The sequence below is a fragment of the Drosophila yakuba genome, chromosome X (genome assembly GCF_016746365.2).
Source record: "Drosophila yakuba strain Tai18E2 chromosome X, Prin_Dyak_Tai18E2_2.1, whole genome shotgun sequence".
Classification (NCBI taxonomy): Eukaryota; Metazoa; Arthropoda; class Insecta; order Diptera; family Drosophilidae; genus Drosophila; species Drosophila yakuba.
In genome coordinates this window covers 20,563,476-20,590,317 of record NC_052526.2, presented here as the reverse complement: position 1 = coordinate 20,590,317, position 26,842 = coordinate 20,563,476, and the positions used below count along the sequence as shown (strand labels likewise).

Here is a 26,842-nt window from a genome sequence, read left to right as displayed (position 1 = left end):
GCCTAAGAGCAAGCGATCACTTTGCAGGGCCATTTAAGGTCTCTTGGTCGTTAGTTTTGGCTCTTAAAAGCTTTGCCGTTAATCTCTCGAAGCGTTAAAAGCCTGTTAAGCTACCTGTCTCACTTCCGCCTTTCTCTCTCCCTTTCGCCGTGTCTTTTTCTCTCTCACTGCACTGCAGCTGCAAACTTTTGGTTTTATTTATTTTTTATTTCCCAGCCCAAAATGCTATTGAACTCACACGCACACACACACCCAAACGCGTACAGCCAGACTTACCCACACACGCGCACGCACACACACACGTACACATACATACATACATATATAGTGGGAACAGATTAAAAAATTTAGCTCGCCATGAAGAAGACCTGTATCTGATATAATTCTGTAGAATTTTCAAATAAAATTAAAAAGATTCGAGATAAACCGAAAATCGGCCAATTATAAAGCCCACCCGCCGCAGGACCACCCAGGACAGGAGCACGCAGTACCGCCGGGGACACGTGTCCTGAAAATCCAGACCTACATCAACAAATGCAGAACCGAGTCCCAAATCCCGAATCCCGAATCACGAATCCCGATCCCGAATCGCGAATAGCGATTCCCGAAGCCGAAAAACTCGTAATGCGCCGCTGCAAAGCTATGCCCCCTTATCCCCGGTTACCCGCAAACCCCTATAGCCCCTATATCATTGCTCCCGTTTTTGTTACTGGTTTTCGGCTGGCTATCCCCCGCTCCATTCCAGGCGCATTTTCTGGAAAATTGTGTCAAGCTGACGACACAATTTTCAAATCGCATGCCCAGAGTTTTGCACATTGCAGTTTTCCGGCTGCACGTCGGCGGAATGCGGCTTTGCTGAGCGAATTGCGAGCGGGTAAAAATCGCCAACGGAGAGGCAGAGAGAGAGAAAGAGAGAGAGCGTGTGCGAGAGAAGTGCCGTTCTTTTGCCGGCATGCCACACAAAATAATAACGGTACAGTAGCCCAACAGGAAGTGGTGCATTAACACGCGCCGCTTTTCACCTCGAAAATTCGTGCTAAAATCAACACAAAAAGAAAAGTGGAAAACTTCGCGTAACAGTAAACAACAAAAACATTTTAGAGTGCTTGTGTGTCTATGTATGCATGTGTGTGCGTGTGCGAAACTCCGTGTGTGTGTGCGTGTGTGTGTGTGTGGGTGGAATGCCGCATTCGATTGCATCACCTAAATAAAGCAGAAACAACAGCCAGCAATGCCTTTTGTGTTTTTTGTAAATGTTCAGGTGTGTGTGTATGTGTTAGTGTTTGTGTTTGTGGGAGATTCTGTTTGTTGGTGCATTTTTTAAACTCAATTCAAAATCATTTCGCGTATTTCCTGAAATGTTTAGTTTTTTTTTTCGGTGCCTCAGTTTGGTTGAAGATTTACCCCAAGAGGTGGCTACAAACGTGTAGTTGCACATCGATTTAAAAGATCTAAAATATATTCTTGAAATTAGGTCCTGCTATAAAGGTTTATTTAATATGCACGTTGAATTTCCGAAATTATTTTGGAAATTACCGATAATAAAACGTTATATTTTTCTCCTGCAATACAATTTAATAGATATATTTAAAAATATGGCTATTAATGAAAGCAAATTTTGATATAAGAAATATAGCACAAACTATACGTTTGCACTTAGTTTTGTGATAAGCCATCGGTTTTCCGGACCTAAGAGAGAAATGAAGAAAATTTGTTGTATTTATTCGCTTAAATTTAAAACATTTGTCCATGAATGTGCCCACATTAATATGCAATATTTTTGTTAACCGCAAAATGGCAAAACCGGCAGGCCAAAAACCCCACAAAGGGCGAAAGATGGCCAGGGGTGGAGCGGGGGTCGAGGGAAAGAGAGAGAGGGGATGCTCGGCTTGAAAACGTGAAAAGCACGTGCAGCACGAAAAGCGACGGAAAAGCGGCGAAAACTTTTCGGTGTGAATGCCTTCTGCACAGACACAAAAACGAGTTTTTTTCGGCCAACGTCGCTGGAGACGTCGACAGCGCTGCCGACGCTAACAGTGCTGCAGTTGGGAGCGATCTCTGTTAGGCGGCAAATGTTAACTGGGGCAAAATGTGAAAGGACAAAATGTTAGCGGCAGCTTTTTGATTCTGTTGCACATCCTATCATATATTAAGTTCTCACAAAATGCACGAAATGCAAGCAGTCAGAGACGGATTTCAGAATATGAAAATAAAATTTAAATGTTTTATTTAAATTAAATAACTAATTCTGTATTAACGTTTAATTTTAAATTAAACCGAAAATCCTTTTGAAATAATATTGTTAGGGTTCTTGTAATATAACTTACTTATAAAAATCAAGAAAATTGTCCAATTTGGTATTTTTCTAATTATTATACTCTTTCTTTGGTGGGTTTTGTTTAAATCATCCCAATACAATTGTTAGTCACGTTTTTAAAAATGTTGTAATTTCTATGGGGTTCAAACTTTCTAAAGGGCTTCAAATAAAGTTTACGTGTTTTATTTGGCTTGATACGATACCAAAGTAAATATATTTAAGAATTTTCACTTTGATTCATCGTTAAATGTGTGAAAATGATTTTTTTGATTATAGTTGTTGGATTTGTACTTACTTTCACCAATCCCACTCCCCCTTTGCCGCACTTTTTTCTCTTGCTGAAAAATTAGCGCTTCAATGTAGGCAATTTGTCAATTACTGATGGCAATGCAGCAAGCGCACAACAGGAAGACAAACAGCTGCAGCAGGAGCTCGTCCATCTCTCCAGCACCGACTCTTCGGAAAGCTCTGCTCCCTCGCAGGAGAGAGCGCGGCAGAGACGCCGGCAGAGAGGCACGAAGTGGCATCGCGCCACTTCGTGTTCCTGCCGAGCAGCTTGGCCTTCCGCTCCCGCTTACGCACGCTTACCGCAATTGTCTGTCTGCCGAAGACTTCGGCTCAACTTCGGGCGGCGCTTCGGCTGCGCTGCCGTCGTCGGCGTCGCCGTCGGCTTTTCAGCTGAATTTCGTTTTTCCGAATTTCCCTGCAGCAAAAACAGTTTGCATTTGTTTTTCCGCGTGTTCGCACACGTTCACGGGTCTGCGTTTTGATTTGCTCTTTCCCACATTCCTATATTCTCCACCTGCCACACATCCATATCCACATTCATTCAAATTCTCCATTACTCTCTTCTTGCGGCTTTTTTTTTTGGCAGCCGTAACACCGTTATTGCACCGCGTGTGTGTGAGCCAGTGTGTTGTGTGTGTGTGAAGGATTTGAAAAACTACACTTGGGATTACTACTTTTTGGGGGTTTTTTGACGCTTCCCGGTTTATTTTGGCAGGCAAAAAGAATGGATAATGCGTTTTTCCATTTCCAAAATCTTAATATTATTACCATTGATTGAAGCCAGATCAAAAGATTTTCAAATTAAATAATGTGGTTACAATGATTTTAATTATTTCGAATAGATTTTGTTTGTTTCCAAACTTAGTAAAACTTGCGAACTAGAAAATTATTTCAAACAATTTTGTTTTCACGTTTAGCAATTTCGATAAATTATTAGAAGTATGTGTAGGCTTAGAAAATTTAAACGAAAACATTTTTTGTGAAAAACGAGAATAAATCAACCGAATGAACCGAAAATATTACGCCATTTTTATTAGTGTGCATACTGTAAATCTGCGAGCAGTTAAAAGATTCAGAGCAAAAACTTTGTTCACAACTTCGTTTTTTCTTAAATAAATACGTTAAATAAAACGTTAAATAAAAGCAATACCTATTTTTGTTTAAGTAAGGATATAATTCTCTTACTCGCTGTTATTTTGAAAATTTATATTGTGGAGCTGAAAACCATTTAAAATAAGGGGTTTAACAGAAATATACTTCTTTACAACCAAAATGGCCTGATCATATTTGAAAGGATACGGTTTAATGTAGGGAATTGAGCCAAATCTATAATATAATTTCAAAAATTGCCACTAGTTTTAGACAAAGTTCGTAGGCAATGCAGTTTTGGAGAGAACCGAATCTCTCCAGAAGTTGCAACTCCGCAGCGCCGACGTTAACTCTCCCGCTGCCACCGCCACAGCTGGCGTCTCTGCCGACCGCGATAGCGACGCCGACTGCGGGCAGAGCAGAACTGAAACTGAAACATGGAAATCGTGAAGAAAAGTCGAGTCGTGTCGAGATCGAAGCGCCGAACGGAACGGAACGAACGGAGCTGAACGGAAGTGCAGTGCAAAGCGGAAACGGAAGCTGGAGCAGTATTCCCACTTAGTGCTTGGCACGCACACACACACCAGCTCGTACACACCACACACTCAGTCAACCGAACACGCTCGCACACACACACGTGCGTTTGGCGGCGTTCCCCAATAATATTGTTTCTTATATTTTTTCAAACTTACAACGCGTGCAAGCGATTGAATTTTTTTTGCAAATTTTTTTAACGTGCTCTCTGTCTTTATATATAAAAATACGAAATAAAAACAAAATGTATCAAATAAAATGTAACGAAAAACAACCCTAAACAGCAGCGAGAACAACAACGTGCGGTGTTGTGTGTGAGCCTGCCGCAAAAATCAAATGAAAGTCCAACTGCAAAGTAAGGCTAAAAGAAAGTCGACAAAAGTGGCAATATGCAGTGCGTGTGCATAGAAAAACCAGATATACAGCGGCCACAGGGTATTGTACTTTGGACAAGTGAAATATCCCCCAAACGCCAGTGAAAATCGAAGGAAAAACCAACGCAGCATACGCAGAAAACACCGTAATCACTGGGAAACCGGACAAAATGCTAGGCAGCCAAATTGGCTGCCTTTGAGGCTGAGTGAGTGGCTCAAGGTGTGTGAATCTAAATATTCCCTCATGCACGTATTCTATATATGCAAATATCGAAAATTGTACACCAGTGTTTATCCCCCATTGTTTTTTGTGTATTTGTCTTGTGTTTTTTATGAGCTAAGTCCGCTGATTTGTGGCCAATTTTTGGCCGAACACTTCCGCTTTTTGGATATACGCGCTGATCGGAATGACCTATTTCACCGGCAAATCAAAGAATATCTTAAACAAATAAATATTGAGAAAACTATATGTTTTCTCTGCTTAGCCATGGCATATGTATTCAAATAATGGAATTCCATCCCAGTGATGAAGTGCGAAAAGGCAATTGTTTATCAATTGTTCAATAATAGCAAATGAATAATTAAATATGCCAAAAATACTTCAAAAAAAGCAATGAATGGCTCATCGACAAGCTTTTTTCCGTGGGCTTAAATTAAATGCCTGAAATTTAAACGCAAAAATTTTATTGGAAATTCCATCTAGCTTGTTCAACAACATTATTTTAATGTTATTGTACATTTAGCAGATAAAAATACTTTTTATTTGAATCTCTTGCTATTGCATCATTAATGTGTTTTTAAATATATATCATTGCAATTGCTTTTTTGAGTTATTTAATTATAATTATATGATTAGTTATATTGCAAAATGTTAAAAGTGCTATTATACCATTTCTTTATTATTTTAATGCTCAACAGTAACAAAATATGTAAATCTGTAAATTTTTGTACTCCTAACCCATCCGTCTATAGCCCTTTCATTTTTGTAATTTAAGCAAGTTTGTAAACAAACTCTGCCGTCAGCTGCCGTCGCTAGACAAACATAAACAAAATCGAAAATCATTCAAGCGAAATGGGAAAAAGTTACAATATTTTTAAAATAAATGCCGAGTTGATTTGATGATTTGTTCATGTCTTTCGGCATCTTTGCCTGGCCATCTCTCATTGAGAACCCAACGAACCGCAGCGGGAAAAACATCTCCCGATCTCAACGGTCTTTTTTTTGACGGTCTATTAATAATTTGGATGCATAGCCATCGCCTTTGGTCCATCCTATTGGCCAGATCGTTCTTATGCTAACTTTAGAGGGCCTTAGGCCTTTGATATACGAGTTTCGACTTTTACTGCGAATTACACAAGTTCTTTTATGTTTGCGGGGAAATTAGTTCAATGCCATTGGGGGACTAGAGAAAAAAATTAATTTGATTTATTATTCTGATCAAAGCTAATTTGTTGTTTTTATATTTGCAATAAGAAGTAGTAATTGTCCATTAAGAGACTTAAAAGAAAACCACCCCATCGTAAAAAAATGGTTTTGAAAATGCGTGTTCATAAAAAAAGCCATTTTTTATATTTGGTTAACTTTTGAATAGTTTTCCATATATATTGGCATTCGGTATAATTGATAAATTATTTAAAACACAACTGCACAAATACTTCACTCCCAAGGCAAAATAATTGCCCATCGAGTCTTAAACATATTTTCATTTTATTTGTTCAATTTGGTTATATTAAAAACAACGCTGTCACATCCATTAATGCTCAATCGTAAAATTATTCAGAATTTCGCAAAGAAATGGCCACTTGGCTTCCTCCATCACAAATAATTATTGTCAGGGGCTTTCTCCCCTCTTCGGTTTGATTTCCATGCATACATGTGTATGTTTTCAAATTGGTTCCGCACATTTTGCCATATTAAATCATCAAAATGGAGGAAAAACATCAAAATGGCCACAAAAAATTAATGCAAATGCTGGCGCTTACGCATTTAATATGCAGAAATAACAAAAAACGGTCGATAGGGTAAAAAAAATTCAGGCGAAGCAAAGTTGAAAACAAAAAAACAATTGGAATAATTGTGCAATATAATGACATATGAAATTTCATTTCAATTTTGTTTTTGCATCTCTTTATTTATTTATATAAGCAGAAACGGCGCAGAGGAAATCATGTCCATAAACTGAAAATTGCCATGCCAGTAAAAACTCAGTCACACACGAAATGAACAACAAGGACTGCAGTCCAAATAAAATAAAGTATGAAAAAGCCCGAAAAACTAATTGATGAAAAATATAATAAATAAATTAAAATAAAATAAATTTACTCGGAGCCAGCATCATCAATTGGTCACGCAAGCAGAAGAGAAATTGTCGGAATCATAATCAAACTTTTCCGGTACAGGGTAATCAAGGGCATACTTGTTTAGCCGATCATTTGTACAAACCATTTTGAGCTATATCTGTATGTAAATACATTTACGATACACACTCTTATTTCGCCTTGTAAGATTGATAAATTTAATTCCCAAATTTATTTTGTTCTTTGAAACGTATAGGAACAGAGAGGGCCTAATACTTCAGTTACTGCTACTGAATTTTTCCGCACTTTCGGTAGCCAATAGGTGGTCCGCTTTTGATAGATTTCATTTTAGCTATTGTCATTTTACGCTTGACCTAATTTACGAGCAGGAAAAAGGAAACAACATCCCAGTACGAAAAATCAGATGGCAGGATATTCAGGGAGAATGTACATGGACGAAAGTGTCGCATATTTGTCGCTATCTTTTTTTGATTTAAGCCTGGTAAAAATCCACACTGTAGCACACTGCATAATGGCGAATAATGCGGGCTGAAAACAAAAGTGACTTCCTTTATTGTCGTCTCGACATATCCTTCCATTGTGATCCGAGTTTCAGCTACGGATTTGGGCTTTGGATTGTTGGTTCTGGGTTTTGGGTTTTGGGTTTTCGGGTCCTGCGCCTGGCCTCATTTGTCCTAGTTTAAATGGTCTTTAGGTCGCGCATTAAACCATTGCAAAATTTTGCATACATACATGCACACGGCCAGCTCTCTCTCGCCTCCTTTGTGTTGGTGACTATCTGTGTGTGTGTGTGTGTGTCTTCCTTTGTGTTTGTATTTATTTGTTTGCTGTTGGCTTTGATTTGGTTTCTGGCCTGGCCTGCTATCGCCATCAAATCAGGCACACAAACATAATTGTGCATGTGCTCGTGTGTATGTGTCTGCGCCAGGATCTTCGCTCGATGTGAGAGTGAGTATCTGTGTGTGTGTGTGTGTGTGTGTGAGTGTGCTAGTGTAAATAGCAATTACAGGCCAACTACCCGCGACCCCCTCTCCATCCTTGCTCCATGTGTTAGGGTAAATATACATAATCAAGCGAATGCCCCCAAAAACGAAAATGCAATGAGGCAGCGCACAGAAAACAACAAAAACACTATTTTTACACTAGCCAAGCAAAAACACCAACTAGGGTACACTTGAAAATAAGTCAGCTCTCGATTTCAGACCGTCAGAAAAGGTATTAGGGTCAAACCTAAAAAATTTAACAGACGAATAAAAGTGATTTTATAGCGAAAGAGTCAGATGCAACAAGGAAATGACTGTGGATTTATTTTTCTTTATATTTTTGACCTTTAAGTTGAAAATCTATTCTAAATATTAGAAAAATAAAGCAAATGACAGCGCTAATGCCCTATATATTATAAAACTAGTTGCAATCGTGCCACATCCATGTTTCTTGGAAGTTAATGTATAATATTTTTCCGTGCAAGCCCGCCACAGCAACAATGTTGCACTTAAGCTTCGCCTGCGCCCATAAGTATGCTTCGATAAGTGAGAATAAGCGTGCCTCGTGATGACGATGAATAGCGAGGAAAATGGGTGGCTAAAGAGGAGAGTACATAACGATGCACTAACTTAGTTAAAGCACTTGAATGAAGATGAAAAATTGTCTATCTAAAAATAGAATAAGCAACGTGCACACTTAAAGTAGAGGAAAGCTAATGGTTGTACAAAATGCCATTGGATGGATAGAGTGCAGTAAATAGTTGCTTTAGGACAAGTGCCTTAATTGTAATGTACCAAATTAATGCACACTTTATATTACCAACATAATATAAAAAGAATAAAGAATATGATATGCATTCGCAAAGGAAGTATGATCCGCTGAGTTTATTACACGCTTGAATACCATCAACATTCTATCCACTAGCTGCTGTTTTCACTTCGAGTAGGTCGCTTAACGAAACTCTTAACAGCAAAGTCGTCTTTATTACCTTCTGCAAGTGGCTTCCACAGAGTCCAAATGAAAAGCCCGACAAACCCGGCAAAACCGCGTGAAAGGATCGCGCAAGTGGGCCCATATGTAAATTGGTGAAACTAACTGAATCAGACGAGTAAAAACACCAAATTTAATTACATACATAGTTCGGAAGCCAGCGATGGGGGGGCATACTCGCAAAGGGAGACAGACGGCACATTACGGAATATTTATTTAATGGCATGCCCTTTCATACATAGAACCGCCGTCAATTTATGTCGCCCAGCACAGAGGTCTTCTCCACCGAAGCCATCCCCAGTTTTCGCCCCGTGACCGAGATTCAGAGCTGGCGATGACGATGGCGGAGAAGTCCCAACTCAACCCCTTTTGGCCCAGAAGAAGTTCGACTTTTGGCTTTGTCTTGAAATCGAAAGCAGCCCGGAAATGTTTGTGCTGGCCTCATCGTATATAGTAACTACTTAACTGTACTAGACCGTACACCAAACAAGGGGGATTGGCAAGGGTGTGTGCTTATATTATGCAGTTACTTTGCAGATGGATCGGGAATGTCTTTGCTAACACAATGCAAGAAATGTTGCAACACTATATTCTCCAATAAATGTTTCTTTAAAATGAGCACATGAAAAGCGTGGAAGAGTGAAGACCTTAAAATATAATATTAGATTAGAAGTTACAGAAAAGAAGGAAGGCAAAACAAATAGTGTAATGATCAGTAGTGAACTGTGCGTTTAAAACAAAAAAATTAGCACTAAATACTTGCAAAGATAAAGTTATTTTAAAATGATTAAGTCAACAATAGAACTCATATTAGAGTGGAGCTCTTTTACCACAATGTTCTTTTTGAGTTTTAAACTCTATTTTCCCCAGTGAATCTTTTGCACATATTTTATCTTTTCTCTGCCGCTCCTTTTGCGCTATCTCTGACCAACTTTTCGCTTGCCTTTCGCAGTTTCGCTTTAAGTTGGCTTTAATCACGGCCCGCATATGCATGTGGGTAAATGCACTGGTGCACAGATATACATACATACATTATAGCTTGCATATGCATATATCTTGTGTATATATGTCCATATATATATGTATGTATATATGTGTATATATATATACCGACAAGTCTGACAAGCCCGATTTTCCACTTCTCCGCCACTCTTCTGTCTCAATAACTTTGGGCTTTGAATTTTCGTTACGTTTCGTATGCAGCTTTCGCATTAGTCTATCTCGCTCGCACTGCGGATGGACGGGCAAGAAGAGGCGGTGGGCTGGTGCCACGCCCCTCTGCTCGCTTGTTTAATAGCATCCGAAGTTGCTGTTGTTGTTCTTGTCGATGGTACGTGTTGGGAATGTAGGACATTGTTATGCAGGCAGGCGGCACAAAAGGAAGAGCAAATGAGTGCGACAGAGACGGGGCTAGTGGGCGGTAAGGCGTGATGAGGTGGAAAGGGTGGGGGGTGTCACAGGAGTAGGGCAGCCGCATGGCACGAAATGTGCAACACAAAAGTTTTCGTCATTATTGGCTTATGAGGTGAAATTTATTGCAGCATAATTCAATGGAAGACGGTAACGATCGCGGCGTCTCTTTCACACTCTGCCGTCTCTTTCTTTGTCTTTGGGTCAAGCAGAAGGCAATAAAATGGCATACAGATGATACAATTTGATGGAATCGAGAAATCGTTCCCTTCAGTCGTCGCCAATATAATATATATTATTATTATTATTCTTTTTATACCCGTTACTCGTAGAGTAAAAGAGTATACTAGATTCGTTAAAAAATTTGTAACAGGCAGAAGGAAGCGTTTCTGACCATATAAAGTATATATATTCTTGATCAGGATCAATAGCCGAGTCGATCTGGTTTCTATCCCACTCTAACGCCCACAAACCGCCAAAAACTGTTAGTGTGGAAGACTCTCCTTCGCACTTCCACTAGCTGAGTAACGGGTATCAGATAGTCGGGAAACTCGACTGTAGCGTTTTCTCTTGTTTAAACTGCACTAGCATAAATAGAATTTTCGACTTACTCATTAATTTCTTCTCAACATTTTCTCATTTCAGCACGGAGACCTTTTTTAAGACAAAAGCCTAGAGACACTAAACAAAACTTTCGAATTATTATGAGAATCTTCTATATTTGAAATATTTTCAAATTCAAATTTAAATAACTTTATTCTTAATAAACTAATTGATAATTAATTACATAATAGTAAACCAAGCTCAAATAGACTGAAATAGAGTCCAAATATATTACGAAAGTAAAATGCAATTAATTCAACATATCATATAAATTAATTAGAACAAATTGCATTTAAGTTATTAAAAAGCAAGATCAACCAAAACAAAGCAAAACAAGCGTAAAATTAAACAAAAAAAAAAAAACACAGGGCTGCAAATCCAATGAACAAAAGTCAAAAATAAACACGAAAAGAGGCGAGAATTAAGTGAACAAATATTAAAAAGCAGATCAAAGTGCAAAAAGTGTGAGGTGGCTTCATCGCGAAGAACAATAACCTAACATCTAATACAGCATAATTCAATTCTTTCAAATACTCCGTTTAGTTCGCGTTTTAATTCAATTCAATAAATTAATATGTTAAACCCAACAGCCAGAAGAACGGCGACATAAATGGATCATCAATCGTAGAGGCAGCCGAAAAGAAATCAAGGTAAATACTATAAATTGAAATTCCTCCAAGATCTGCTGGATTATTTGTAGTAATTTTCCGGAATTTAAGACATGCAATGGATGGATTGAATGGGATTTTCCTGGGAAATGTATGAGAGGTCATGGCATTGCCGACTATCTTGCCTCTCGCTCTCGTTACGCTCTCCCTCTCGTTTCATTTTCAACAAGTGCCTGTTCCCCTAGGTTTCTATTCTTAGCCAAACGATGCCATTCCCCCGGTCCCTTCATTCAAATTGTCTTTATTTATTTGTTGCTGACGCCCGTTTGTTTGTTTGGCTCCTTGTGAAAAATGATTTCTTAATGAGTCGCAACTGTGCGGTAGATTGAACAGAAAACGGCCCACGAAAAGATTTTTGGAATAGATTGGCATAGATCATCGTGAGTATTACACTGACAAATGAGTGGAAGAAGTGAAGTGATGCCTGAGAGTACAAAAGATATCAAACAAATGGAAAATATGAAGTATCAAAGCCAGTTCACAATTTTAATATATTCATGAAAATGCCACAAATCAGATATAAGCCTTTAAATAGGTCAGTTTTTTGTACACTCTTCTTACTTATATTCAATGGAAGTCCGCAAAATTGTCATCTGATGAAAACCGCAAAGTAGCAAATAGCTGAAAGGAAGTTGAGTTTTCGGGGAATATAAGTGAAAAATCAAAAAATCGCACACAAACACACACACAGACAGCGAAGAGCACACGGCGTTCATTAACATCATTCCACTTTCGTAACTCAATTTGGAAGCTGAAAATTCGTGGCACATGTGCGACAGCTCAGGAAACAAGCTAATTTCAGAATCAGACTCAGAATCCTGCACACACACAAACACACACACACACACATTGATATGTACGGATAACGCTGACGAAGTGAAACCAATTTCAGCACTGAAAAATCGAGCAAAAAATCATAAAAAGGGGAATGATTTCTCTTCTTTGTGGCCATTCATCGGGATTCATTCATAGAGCAATCAGAAGAAGATGGTGCGGGGTTAGCACTAATCAAATCAAAGAGTTCGAAGGAGCTAAAAAAAGACACTTCCGAAAGAGGAAGGCAAGCAAACAAACTCGAGACAGGAAATGAGGAGCCATGGGAGGTTTTCTTCGGTTCACTCAGCCAACTGAGATGATAAAAAAATGCTACAAGCGTAATATCAATAATATGTATTTCAAAATGTTTCCAAACCCAAAATATACCGAGTCAGTTAAGTTTTGTGGAACAAAAATTTGAGAAATTAAAAGTTCGGCCATGTCGTGGCCTACTCCACCTCCTGGTAGCAATAAAAAAGCTGTTTATAAAACAAACATGCCAGCCATGTTTTCCCTGCTTTGTCACTCGGCGGCTTGTAAGACTTTCCAACAGCTTCACTCCCCCTTTCCATGTGTGTGAAACCCCGCCCCTCACATGATTTTCCACTTGACTCGGGCGGCAATAAATACAATGAAAATCCCTGCATTGGAGAACAACACATTTCGTTCAAATTTCTAGGCGAATTCCAGGAATGAAGTGGTGCTCATATAAATTAAAGAAGATTGCCCGAATTGTGAGTTTATGTATCTTATAAGCCCTTAATTACATTTCTTGGAATTGACTTTGGCTTCCATTTTTGTTTGTTAATTTAATATGGATAAGCATTCTACTTCTACCTGAAATATGAATATTGCATACTTTTTCTTTTTTTTTTTGGTACTAATATAAAATAAATATAAATTTTCCTCTAAAATAAAATGTATGGCTTACCATACTTTTTAGTCAATAAATGTATATTCTAATTTTTTCTTTTTTTTTGGTATTAGTTAAATTTATATATTTTTGTTTTTCCTCTAAAATATAATGAATGGCTTTCCTTTCCATTCAATAAAACTTTTCGCAAAATCCTTTTAACGTTTATTTTTATATAACAGAGTGTAGTACACCAGTGCACTGAAAGATTATACAAAATTCGGCTTGGACCTGGATTCTCTTTGTTTGCCCTCCAATTTGTCCGGCGGGGAAACACCTTTCAACGTGGTGTGAAAGTCCCCAACACGTGTCCCATTTCCACGGGGGGCACGTGGGGCACTGAGTGCTGATGGATTTTTAGTTGTTACGGTCGCCGAGTGCCTTTGCTAAAGGCGTTGCGCATACGCCCCGTGGGATGCCAATGGCATAACCCTTTTAATGCGCTTCCATATTTTACGCCGCCCACACAATTTGTATTCATCAGACGTAGATTTCTGGGCTACGATTTCAGTTGTAATTAATTTTAATGCAAACATTTTTGCGGCTTGGAGCAGCGTTTCATTTGTTCCCGTTTACCGCTTGATGTTGCTAATTTTTATGAGCATAATGATTGATTGATTGATGGATGGATGGATGCCTGAACGGCTGAACGAACGGTTGAGGGTGTCGGGGATGAATCCAAATGAATGCTGATGGTTCGGTTGAGTGAATTGCTTTTTGATAGATCACAAATATGTCAGAGGGGGGTAAAGGGGGCTGCCAGAACGGTCCCAGTTCATTGTTCGTTGTTGTTGGGCGGACCAAAATGGAAATCGAAATGGAAATTCAATAAAAAGAGACAAACGAAAATAGAAACGAAATTCAGTTTTTGAAGCGCAAAAATGGAACAGCGACAGCTTAAATTGGATTAGCCTCATTACCCAAACTAACTTAACAAATACTGAAATAAAAAAGCGATAACTGCAGTGACATCTATGGAAGAAGGTATTTTAAGCTACAGAAAATTAACTTTAAATATTTTTTATAGTCATTTTAGTGGGGTGTGTATAGTATAGTATATTTATGTACTTGCCTTTCGCAATTAAAATTAATATATTACAATATGTATATGAACCATCACTTTCGGAAGCTTATTCGCCGTTTTCTTAAATCTAAGAAATTTTAAAATAGTCACAAGAGTATGGCACTTCTTCCGCCTGCTTTATTTAAAAATACGCTTTTATTCGTTTTTTAACTCGCCGCGGAACCAATTTTTCTTTGTCCCGATATCAGCATTCTGCTGAACTTTTTGGCTTTGGCCAAACAAATTGTAAATTTAATTTGAGCCCCAAAAAGAAGAGTGGAAAGGCGAGGCCGCACACACAAATAATTGCCACATGTGGAAAGGGCTCAAAGGAAGTTGCTGTTGCAGTGGAATGCATTTGGTTTTGCATCTCGCATAAAGTTAAACTCTCATTTTTTCTGCGCCACGACGATCACAATAAATAAAACTCTTTTTCCAACAGCAGAGGCATGAATAAATTTTGCACAGCGAATGCCTGAATGGGTGGGAAAACTGAGACACATTTGACAAGTTCATAAATTATCAGGCATGGCAGAAAAATGTGTGTAATTTTTTTGATTGTTGAAAATTTTTCATTGAAAGCCATTCGCCTACGTTCCCACTCCTTTAAAAAGTATTAAACACAATATAAAATGGCTGAGAACATTTCCATTTTAAATGGGGCGTGGCAGGCACTTGCAAGGCAGGAAATAAATAAAAGGAAAGTTTCGCTGGCGCAAAAAATATAAAGAAGAGAATAAAAACTTGTGTACAGCGCATAAAAAGCAACAATAAAAACCCAACAAAGTGAGACACAGCCACCAAAACTATCGCCAAGTATAGTTATCCCGTTCCCCAATAAGGGAAGCCCCAACGTATAGTACAAACAAAGCTGGTAGAAGGCGATTTGGGAGGAGAATTGTAAGTGGAAATAATGGCCAATGCGGCGATTTAAATTTTTCATTTCCAGTACCCCAACACAAAAGAGGGGCTGAACGGGGCTTTAAATTATACAAAGATGTCTTGCAAAAGGGAGGATATACTGGCAATAGATTATACAAAAATTCCATGGAAACTGCGAGCATTTAAAATAGCGTACAGGGTCAAGCGTTATATGCACCAAATAAATTAGGTTGATGATTAAGAATAAGAATAGATTGCTCCTGGAACTTGTAAAATCTGATTTCAAAAGATTGATTTGTGAAGAATAAATAAATAAATTGGTGGAATATGTGTAAGAATATGTTTTAAATGAAAGCCCAACTATAAAATGTAAATAAACATTTAATACATTGACTTTATTTTATTTTTACTTTGAGTTTCTGAAAAAACTAAGTTGTATGTTTATAGGTAATATTTTATTTTTACTTTGAGTTTCTAAAAAAACTAAGTAGTATTTTCATAGGTAATATATTTTCCCCACTTTCCTTTCTCACATGACATTCAAATTGTTGTTTCCATTTATCAACTACTATCCGTATTGCTTCATCTTGTAAATCTGTAATTTTCCTCAATTTCGAGCCCGCTTGACTTCTTCATTTATCAATCATCCGCCCAGTTGCACTTCGATGACTTCATATGCAAATAGTTTGCCCTAAGTGAATATTTTCTAATGTGTTTTGCGCTCGCTGCTGGGAAGAAGTCTGGTCAAAAGCCTTTCAAGTGAAATGCATTTGCCCCTTTGGACAGGTCATTTTTTTTTATATTGCCCCAGCCTTAGCCCCAACACTATCGCATATATACAAAATTTTTGAGGGTCATTTTTCTTAGGGGCAAAACAAACTTCTTGCGCCCCATTTTCGTTGCTGCTCCTTAACTATCTCATGGGGTAAAAAATGAATCGGGCCCCGCACCCACACACCCACACCCACACACACACACACATACTTGAGAGTATGTGTGGAGAGGGGTAGCCTATATGGTATGGCATACAATGAATAATGGAGGCCGGGGGTCCTGGAAACCAAAAAGAACGAGATGCCGTAGCTGAAGCGTTGACAACTATAGAAAATATTATAAGGATATGCGACCATAAAGCACAAGGAGACCAAGAACAACGACCAGCGACAACGAACGTTGCCGGGGAAGACAAATAAAAGAGAAATCGTTTATTGCAAAAGAGCCCATAAATTGATTTTTTCAAATAAAAATAAAATATCGACACACGAATGGGGGGCCACCAACACCACCATCGCCACCATCGCCCGAGAGTCAGACAGATAAAATAAGCCATCTACCATAAGGAGTTGGGTGGTGTTGGGTGGTGTTGGGTGGTGTTGGGCGGTTGGGCTGATGGGCTTTTGGGTGGAAAGGACTAAGTGAGATGCTGCCAAGATACACGACTCAATAGCCTGCTTGTGGTCCAAAAAGAAGCCGCCTCCAAGACGCCATGAAGAAAAAAACGCACAGCCGTAGAGGAGCGAGGAAATAGCCAGAAAGAGTGGAAGATAGTTTAAGTAGAAATACGTAGGAGATGGCTGATGGGGAAACATTGTCCTCGGCGTCTTTGTCGTCATCAGAGATTCGCCTGCGTCCTTTTTGGCCAAGGTATATTGTCTCCCAGCCCATTTTCCTATTTTCCCATTTAAGTTAAAAACTATTAGGAGGCACCCACAGAGTCCACTACCCACTGTAGTAGTACATAAATTAGATGAACCCACATACTCACCCAAAAAAAAAAGAAAAAAAGGAACGACGGAGTTTCCTTTGGCGGGGGTTGAATGAATTTTTATTAAAAACTACGACCGTCTCTTTAATAAAGATGTGAGCGGCACACGAACACATGGAAACACGGAAACCATCACCAGCCAGGGAACATAAATAAGGACACACACAGACGGCATTTATCTAGCCCAGAAAAAATGATACAAAAAATGGTAAAATGGTGGAGGCAGTGCAAAGTTTGTAGAAAGGGCGGAAAGATAGTTTTCCGGAGGAGAGAGATGGTGGTTACATAAGAAGGATATTTGATTCCATTTCAGTTCACTTCATTCAGCTGAAAAAATATGTTTTACTTTATGGATTTTTGCGACGCTGCTAGGTCTTTTTGGCCTCATTTCAGTGGAAACGCAAATTTAGTTGAGTATTTTGACCAAGAACCTCTCTAATGATCGTAGACCTACCCCTACTTATAATAATGTTAAATAATTTATAATTTGCAAATACAGTACCTTTTGAAATACAGGTCGTATTGTTAACACGAGTCTTCCACACTTGCTCTTTCTAGTTTTCAAAGTTGGTAGCCGCAGTTCTACGGTCTTTCAATCCCAGAATCCCCACCATAATCCGCCTCTAGGAAAAAACCACACTCTGCTCCAGTGTCGTTGGTTTCTCCGCCCATAACTCGCAACATAAATCAATTTGGCCATTTATTTAGCAGCAGGCAGCAGGCGACATTTGCATTTGCTTATTAAAAGCGGGGCGGGAGACAAAGAAGATGGAACGGGTAGTCGTGACAAATATATTTCACAATTTTAATTGGCCAAACAAACTTGAAGTTTTGAAGTTGGAACCGAGTTGAAGTTAAGGCTAAAAACTTGATTCCTTTCTTCATTCACTGCAGTTTCTGTCTTTGCCGCTCCTTTTTCTTTTACTTATTCTTCGTCTTACGCTGTCGCATCTTCATTGTATTCATATACTCTTTTGTTTCGAAGGCATGGCAATTATAACGTGCAGCCTGGAATTGGGTGACTGATTTCTGTTTCTAATAATGTGTGTATGTTTATTTTTTAACGGCTGTTAATGATTTAAAAATGAATACAGCTTTAAGGTAGAAAATGTTGCTTAATACTTTAGTGGCGCCCAACGTGGGGCATTGTAATTTCGACGTCTCTACCGATTTATGATGTGCTACCTACAAGTAAATCTGCATTTGGTAAATCTAATTTACTCCGATTAAACCTAATACAGATATGGTGGCCACCATCAAGTGTATTTGAAAGTTGGAGAGCAACTAAACTTTCGCTTGGCCTGTTTTGTTTGCTGGCAAGGGACAAGTTTTCAATCCAAAAAGGCAGGTTGGCTAAATTAAAAAGAGTGCGTGGAAGGAGCGGGGTGGAGATTCATTGGCGGCAGTTCCAACTTGGCCATAAACTTTATCGCCAAAGCGGAAACGGGCGCATCTGCCGGAGATTCTCGATGTTCTTGGAGATTCAAGAGTGGGAAGTCTGGGGCAATCATACATCCATGTCCTCATGTTTATTTAATGATGCTTTTTATGTGCAGCGCAAAATGCAAAAAGGATTAAAAGTCATCCCACTCAGCCCTCATCTCGGGATCCTTAAAGTGGCGTGAAATTTGGCACTTTGAGTGGCGTTTTGCGGTCTTTACGTAACTTTTAACTAAACTGAAAGCACTTTTGTGTGTGCGTGGTAAAATATTAAAAAACCTCGTTTACTTTCCAGGCGCATAAAGCGTCAAAGTGGTTTTCCATCCCCATTCCGGAAAAGTGTAGGCACTCGCAAGAAAATTTTTCGCTTCGATTAGTAGCCTTTGATTTAGTTGTCATGAATTGCATTTGATGTGAAGTAAATACCATGTTTCTATAAATAAATTGTCAGCAGGAAGCAACATCAAAGTGGTGTGACCTTCCATCACGATCGATGTATTCGATTTTTAATTGAACATTTTGAGGTTACAAATCGGAGAGACAAACTTTTGATTTGTGTGGCTTACTGCTTATGTAACTATTCCATGATGAAACGAATTTTATTTTCTCTTTTAAGGCGGCCATATGTATATATAATATCCTAGCCTATTAAACGAGTATTGATTCGTTGGCATTTCTGTGTTCGCTGAATATTGCTTCTTTTTTTTACATTCTCCTCATACATTTTCATACACTGTTTTTTTGTGCACTTTGCTGCTTGGTTTCATACTCTTTGCATTGGCCAATTACGTCGGGAAAATGCAAACGGAACGCATGCCAATTGGTTGCCAGATAAAGAAAATGCAAATGCAAACTCGGATTCAGACTCAGACCCGATCCAGATGGGCAGAGACACAGGTAGGGAAATACGCAAATACGGCTACAAATGCCAGCGCGGGTATATTTTTTAATATCACAAATGGAAGGAATTATTATTGAAATATTTCCAAGGCACAGATACAATTGAAGCGGCGGCAGGAGGAGTCAGACTCCTTCGTGTCCTTTGGCTCCTGTTTCAGTTTCTGTTTCAGTTTCAGTTCCGGCTCTCCGGCTCCAGACCGAGATGACATTATTTATGGCAGCTAGTGGAGTGGAGACAAGTGTCCTCCAGCGGTCTCCCCCGGGCAATTAAAACGCCAAACTAATTAGATGAATTCTGTGTGATTTCCGTATAATTAAATTGCCCATTTGAGTGAAGTCGAGCAGAGTGGAGTCTCCATTCAGCTGGAAGATACTTGATTTCTATAAAGAAAGCAGCAATTTTAATGTTTACAGAAGGTTGAGAGAAGGCATTTGTACATGGTATAAAATTGCTAGTAATTTTATAGAAATACGTCATCATATACTAATTGGCTTAAGATTCAAATTTATTTAGAATCTAAATTATTTTACCGCAACACTGTAAAAGTGTCTATATAAAACTTTAGTTAACAGATAGAATAACAGCTTAACCGTAAGTTTACTCTATAAAGTCTTTTTAAATTGATGTAGAGCAAAATACGCGCCGTTTAATATCTCCTTTATGTCTTTCAGTGTGTGAAGATGTTTTACAACATTTATAACATGCTAACTATACACAACACACGGCTGGGACTTTCTGCAGCCACCCACTCGACGTTTAAGTTTTCGGTACTTAACGTAATTTCCTTTTGCTGGCAACTTTTCCACCCACTTTCCGGGTGGGGGCGGGTGGCATTTTTTTGTTTGGTGGGCTGGGTGGTCGGCGGCTCATGTTGATGGAGCCTCCAGTTGAGCCAAAGATAAATAAGCAAATAGGCAAATAAATCTTCATTTCAACTTCTTGTGAGGCTTTCTTAACTTTTTCTCAGCTGTTCAGTGATGCCACACCGCCTCATGCCTTTTAAGTTTTTGCGTTTCGCTTCCTTTCCGCCCAGCTTTTCCCTTCTCAGCTCCTTGTGCTTCTTAGCCAATTCAAAAATTTCCAACTTACGCTAGTAAATTGTTCGGGTAACATGCACTTAAGTATGCCGTACCCCACTCCGCCCGCCGCCCGCCGTCGGAAAAACCCCCGATTTTCCTGCTCTTGTTTTTGGAACCCGCAGCTGGAACATGTGTACCATGCACACGCTTCTGTGCCTCGACCCTGTTCTCTTTGCTCTTGCCATTAAAAGTTGAGCCCTGCAGGGCGTAAGTTTTCCCCGAAAACGCTTAGCCCTGCTAACCAGCCATACAGCCATACAGCCATACAGCTATTCTGGCAACCAGTCACCCAACCACCCACTTTTCCAGCTTTTCATTTTTGGGTTCTTCATTGTTCGAATATTTTTGGTATTTTACTTTGGTATTTCATTTGCGTTGTCTTCCCTCTTTATTTGTTCTTGCCATTCCCGTTGTCAAGTGCAACATTTTGGGGTTGCAATTGGGAAAATTCTCAAGTGGGCGGGGAGCGGTAGTGGAAATGGGGCCGTGAGTGATATGTAGGTGACACGGCAAAAAGAAGAGGGAAAACTTTGCTGGCCGTAAGTTAAGTGTCAGGCTTTGGGAACTAATTAACATATCGAGTAGCACAATTAGGTCACCACTGAGATGGATAAATTATTTAATCGCGAGCCGAGTAAAAAGTCTAGAAATTACTTATTAATATTTTACCTGATACGATTGTTAGTTAGTTGCTAATTGAGATGGACTGTTTAAAATGAGCACTAAGCTTTACATTTCCATGTTTTGTAATTTAGGACGTACAACTTAAGTCAGCGTATGGGGTTCTTTAGTTCGGTTTCTCTAGAGAATGCACGAGAATTTCTCCGTTTCTCCGCTTGCTGAGCTGCATTGATTTAAATGTATTATGCCCAACGTCAGCAGCCTGGCAAAAATTTGATTACAAACATAAAAGTTTATTTGTTCCCCTCAGTTCTTTTTCGTTGGCTTGTTTGTTCGCCGTTGTTGCCAGTCTCAAATGAAATAACTTCGTGTCCTCACCTTGCCTTAGCACTAATTTCATTTTGCAGGTGAGCCTGCTCAACTATTCAGCGAAAAAGAAGTAGAGTAGCATATCTGCCTTGGTTGCCCGCTGGAAATGCCCTCTAGTGTTAGTCTAAGCAGGGTATATGGTCAATCAGAAATTGGGAAGAGCGCAAAGAATTTTAAAGTAAAAGATCGGGTGTTAAAACGCCTGCCAACAACTCCTATAGGTTTTCGTACAGTAGAAAATATAATATCATATATTGCATTCTTAAGTGGTTACCATTACTAATTCCATAGTCCTAATCCTACAAATATTTCCAGTAAATTATAAACAGTACCATAACTAAAAATGTCCAATTAAAGAATATAATTAAATGCTAATGTGTTTCTATGCCATCTTCTCGCAATAATGCCACTTTGAGTAATTTGAAAAGCAAGGGGTATCAAGTAGTTTAGCACACTTCCTTCTGGCTGCCAAGTTTTTTGTCATAATCCGTCTGTCTGCTCTTCTAGGCTGAGTCATTCACTCAGTCAGTCATTTATTCAGTCATTCATTCGTACACTTCCTGCATACCTTTGCATATTTTTGCAATTCAGCGGAAAGTTCACTTCGCTCTCGCGCTCCTCGCCACTTCCTCTCGTTTTTCCGCTCTTCCGTTTTTCCGCTTTTCCGCTCTTCCAGTCTTCCGCTTTTTCGCCGTCGCCGTCGCCGTCGTCGTCGCCGTCGCCTTTCTTCTTCTAGAGCTTTGTGTCCTCGGCTTATGTCAGTAAACTGTAAATATTTAATTAATTTGCATGGATATTTTTTTATGCCAGCTAAGTTGAGTTTATTAGTCGCGCTGAGATGATGGTGGCTCTGTGTGCGGGTGTGTGTGTGTGTGTGTGTGTGCTTTGTCCCCGCTTTTCCGCTTTTCCGCTGTGCTGCTTTTCCTCTTCACTCTGCTTGGTTTTCCCAGCTTTGTGGCTCTGCATAATTTACCAAGCTCTTTAAATGCGTTCACGTGTGTTTGTGTGCCAGTGTTAAGTTTGCTTTTTCGCTACACCTGTCCCCTTCCAAAAAAAAAAAGAAAAAAAAACCTGCGACTCGGAAAATGACCACAGCTGGCGGACCATTTTCCGTCCGCATTTTCTTGAGCCTGCGACAGAACACTGACCAACCGACGGAATTTTGTAGGGTGAAGTAATTAGTTCACAGGGCGTATGCTTTTCACACGGAAAATGTTAGTGCAACCTATTTTAGCTTATTTGATTTTTAATAGTAGCCTAGTTAGATCTTTAAATTATACGTAGCATAACTTTATCCTTTAAATACTGTTTCGTCTAAATCTAAAAATGCAAAAAAAACATATTCCCCGCACAGCAGAAACTGCTCCAGAAAGGTCTTTTCCTGACCCCACCTCCTTGTCACGCCGTAGTCCCTTTTTATCTGCCCCCCATTTTCCATTTTCCATTTTCCACTTTGCACCGCTCTCGTGCGTTTGTCCGTGTTCATTATTGCGGTTAATCTGTTTGTTCTACTCCACTCGTTGTTTGGGTTTCACTGACAAAGTTTGCCCCAAAAAAAAAAAAAAAACCCGAGCCCAAAAAATGCCATTCCTATTTTTTCGTTTTTTATTTGAGGTGAGTGTGTTTTTTGTCCGTTTGTAATAAGCTTTACTGGATGGCCAGGTGCAAAAAATGAAGCGAAAGTGTTGGTCACTGGGGCGGGGGGGATGATGAGAAAAATTTTGGAAGGGGAGGGCAGATTTTCCGGGGCAATCATCTCCCTGGCACGTTGTTGACATCCAAATAATGGCTTTGGTGCGGGGGGCTGGAAAATTCGGGGATGGTGCGGTGAAAATGGCCAAAAAATTGAAGCTGTTATGCGGCAACAATGCAAACATATGCTCAGAATACACAGGGAGAAAATTCACTGTTACACGATAAAGAAGTCTTGCCTATGATTGAGAACACTTACCACTGAAAGTATGTACAGTGCACAGCACTCTTGTGAAAAGAGATGGATATGCAGTGAGTGAAAGAGATGGTCTGACACATAAAGCCCGCGAAAAACTGACGTTACTCATCAGCTCGCGCTATTCTTCCCTTTTGCTTTATCACATTTGTTGCTTTTCCTCTTCATCAACGTTTCCTTATCATTTTCTTCTTAATCAACATCATTATCATCATCTCGCTTTTAATTACAAAAAAATGCAAAAGCACGAAAATGCCGCTGTTTACCAAATTAAATGCTACTAATTGGACGAGTTTAGCGTCGCTCAAGTGTGTGCTCACCCCGCCCCCAATCTCCCATACGACCCAGCAACAATTTTCCACCGCCTGTCATCATTTTCCGCCCACATACACGCCCACGCCCATGCCCATGCCCACGCCCCTTTCGGCGGTTATGGCTTTTGACGGCAGCCCATAAGAATTTTTAATGAAAGAAGTTATTAGTATGTATCAGCAGCATCGTTAGCAGCCCAAAATGAAAGTTGAACGATGCGGCCGGGGGGGAGGGGGAGGTACTTACATATGGATGTATGTAAATGTACATACGAGTATGTACATGCATATGTATGTAGGCAAGTGGAAAATACTTACCAGTAAACTCCTGACTAGTTAAAGCCCCGAAACAAGCACTAAGCCGCCGTTAAGCATGTTATGGGGATTACAAAAACTAACACTCGGGGTAAATAATAATGTTTGAAAGCTTTTGTGCCACAAAACTTGTTGTTTTTACCCGTTATTCCTGAAAAATATTTAAATGCACCTTAAGCTGATTTCAAACTTCAAACTTCCGGACCTTAGTTGCTCACTAATCTTTGCTGTCCTCAGGTTTTGTGATGATGCAAGGAAACCTTAGCAACGGACCAATGATTTCATTCAGCTGCTTGCCACATTATTTATTTATATACATATATGTATGTATGTATTTTTTTTTATTTCGTATTTACTCATTTCACGGGCGCTGCAGCAGCTGTAACCAGCAATGACATACTTACGAGGAAAGGCAACCAAATGCAATCCACTCGGCGTATGAGTAACGTCAGATGAGCCGCTCCACTTTCCACTTTCCACCTCCCCATTCCCCCAATCCCCCGCACCACTCGCCCTTCTAACTGCTCCTCTGCACTCTCCTTTCTCCACTTTCTTCGTACACACTCTTTGGCGCTTTATGTGGGGCATTAAAAGCGCCGACTGCCTGCAACATTTCCTCGTAACCCCATCAGCCCTTCAAGTATTATTAATAAAACGTTGTCGCATCGTTGAGCGCATGATGTAGCCGCTTAGGAAAAGTGGGCGGGTAAAAAGCGGCCAAATGGGGCCAGTGGGCTGTGTACTGTGGGCTGTGGGCTGTGGGCGTGGCCTGACAATGCTTATGGAACAGCGCACATTTGCAACAAAACAAAATCCGGAAACCACGACAACGACCAACAAATAAATACGGGAAAGAACCGGGCGAAAATGGGCGGCATGGGCGGCATGGGCTGCATAGGCGGAATGGGGCGGACAAAAGCTGGGTTAATAGGTCTCCATATGGGAAGGTCTAGCTCGGAGTGATTGTGCCCATCGTATCGTTGGCCACCGAGATAAATTGCACTCATATATTCGCAGAAATTTCGCTTAGTTTCCGGTTTCAGCTCTAATTCTCTACTACCAACGCTTGTAATGGGCGAACCTTTGGCAGTAAAGTTGCTTTTGCAAACTGGAAATCGTTGATAAAGATTTTGAGAGCTGTTTTGTACGCTTTTCCGTTGGCACTGAGAACAAACTAACTCCAAGATAATTATATATTTCAAAATATGAACTGCTTAAAAATATGTTTAATGCTTAATCAACTTTGAGTGGGAATCACAAAATGGTTTCTGCAACTTCCAGTTGTTTTTCTTTTAAAAACAGACTTCGGCCCAGCTAAAAAATATTGCATCCTTGCACTCACACACACCAAGTAAACACACCCATACAGAAGTACACACACACACACACACAAACAGAGCACACAGTGGAAATGTGATGACGTAGATGTTGATGAGACGTCGACGTGGCCTGATTGACGCTGCGAGCCATTGTTGTTGACTTGGCAGTTGGTTGAGAGCCAGTGGCAATGCCGTGACGGAAGTGGCAGTGGAAGTGGCTCCCAAAAATATAATTCATATTTAATACGCACGCGGCTTAGTGTGTGCCGTGTGTGAGGACTGAGCTCACATAATTAGTTGCAGCACACACACACACACACACTGGGGCACACACACACACACACACATACGCACGCGGGCAGACAACGGAAATCAGAATTTATTTGTACCAGAAATAAATAATTAAAAATGCTTGGGCGGAGGTTTTTCCGGAGATCTTCCAACGAAAACTGTGCACAATTTAATAAATAAATAAATAGCAGACGAAGTACACTCACACACACACTCACACTCACAATTTTTGACATGCCGCACAGCTTCCAAGTTAATTAAAAATCGCCAAGAAGAGCCGGAAAATTGTTCCCAATTTTCCCCGCAATTCGGGCTGCGGAATGCTAGATATTTGTTAAAAATTTGGAAAATCTAGCATCGCTCTTCAGCGAAAAATTTTGCTTTATCTTTGCTGAATTTAATTTAGCTATCGGATAAATTATTATTATTTCATAACTTTTATGCGCATTATCTATTGAATTCTCTTTTAAAATACATGTCTGCAGTTCGGTTTCTTTTGCACAATATTGATGATATTGTTTTGATAAGATAATTTAATAATAGAAGGTTTTTACAACAGAATAACAACTTTTCACTAAAACTTAAACTATTTATTAAAAAAATGTCTTTTTTATTCTTAACGAAACATTAATCAAAACATTTTGAAATAATTTATAAAATAATCCCAAATGCTTAGGTACATTTATTGATTTTCTTACTTTAAAAGGTGTGATTTTCCGCTTTTTATTGGTTGACCAAAATATTCAGTTCATTGCGATTACATTTTATTAATATAGCTGGCTTTCTGAACTGCCTTCTGGTATTGGGTTGGCTTAAGTAATGTGGGAACTGGCAAAGTGTGGCTGGCAGCTTTCCTTTCATGGCTCATTTAAATGCAAACAAGAATGAAACAAATTGAATTTTCTATTTAATTAGACAAGCTTGAAATCGATTCTATGTGCAGATAATATTCTCTATATATTTTCGAAGAGTATTTGCCAGAGACTTGCCGTTAGTGAAATGCAAATATAACTAACATAAATCCCCCGTGCGGAAATGAGTTCACAAAGCTTCAAATGATTTCTATCTGTGGTGAGGAGAGGGCGGCGGAAAAGAGGGGCGTGGCGGAGCTGCGCCTCATTAATTTAAATTTTCAGCATGTGTGTATGTGATTTTATGAAATTAATTTCCACTGCATGGCACATTCTGTGGTTATGAATTTATTAAAATCGCTGGGCAAAAAGAGCACCAAAT

General features: G+C 39.5%; 2 long non-coding RNA genes and 1 pseudogene across 2 annotated transcripts; 1 reads left to right on the top strand and 2 right to left on the bottom strand.

Annotated features, from left to right (window-relative positions):
* The first annotated feature begins 4,683 nt into the window (after window positions 1-4,683).
* LOC120322388 overlaps window positions 4,684-26,842 on the top strand; it is a 30,988-nt pseudogene continuing 8,829 nt past the window's right edge.
* Window positions 7,095-8,195, bottom strand: LOC120322391. The gene is made up of 2 exons (XR_005562191.2): window positions 7,654-8,195; window positions 7,095-7,595 (listed from the first exon to the last, which is right to left on the bottom strand). It is a non-coding gene; the product is annotated as an uncharacterized LOC120322391 (long non-coding RNA).
* On the bottom strand, window positions 19,354-26,462 carry LOC120322390. The gene is made up of 3 exons (XR_005562190.1): window positions 26,308-26,462; window positions 21,994-22,191; window positions 19,354-19,736 (listed from the first exon to the last, which is right to left on the bottom strand). It is a non-coding gene; the product is annotated as an uncharacterized LOC120322390 (long non-coding RNA).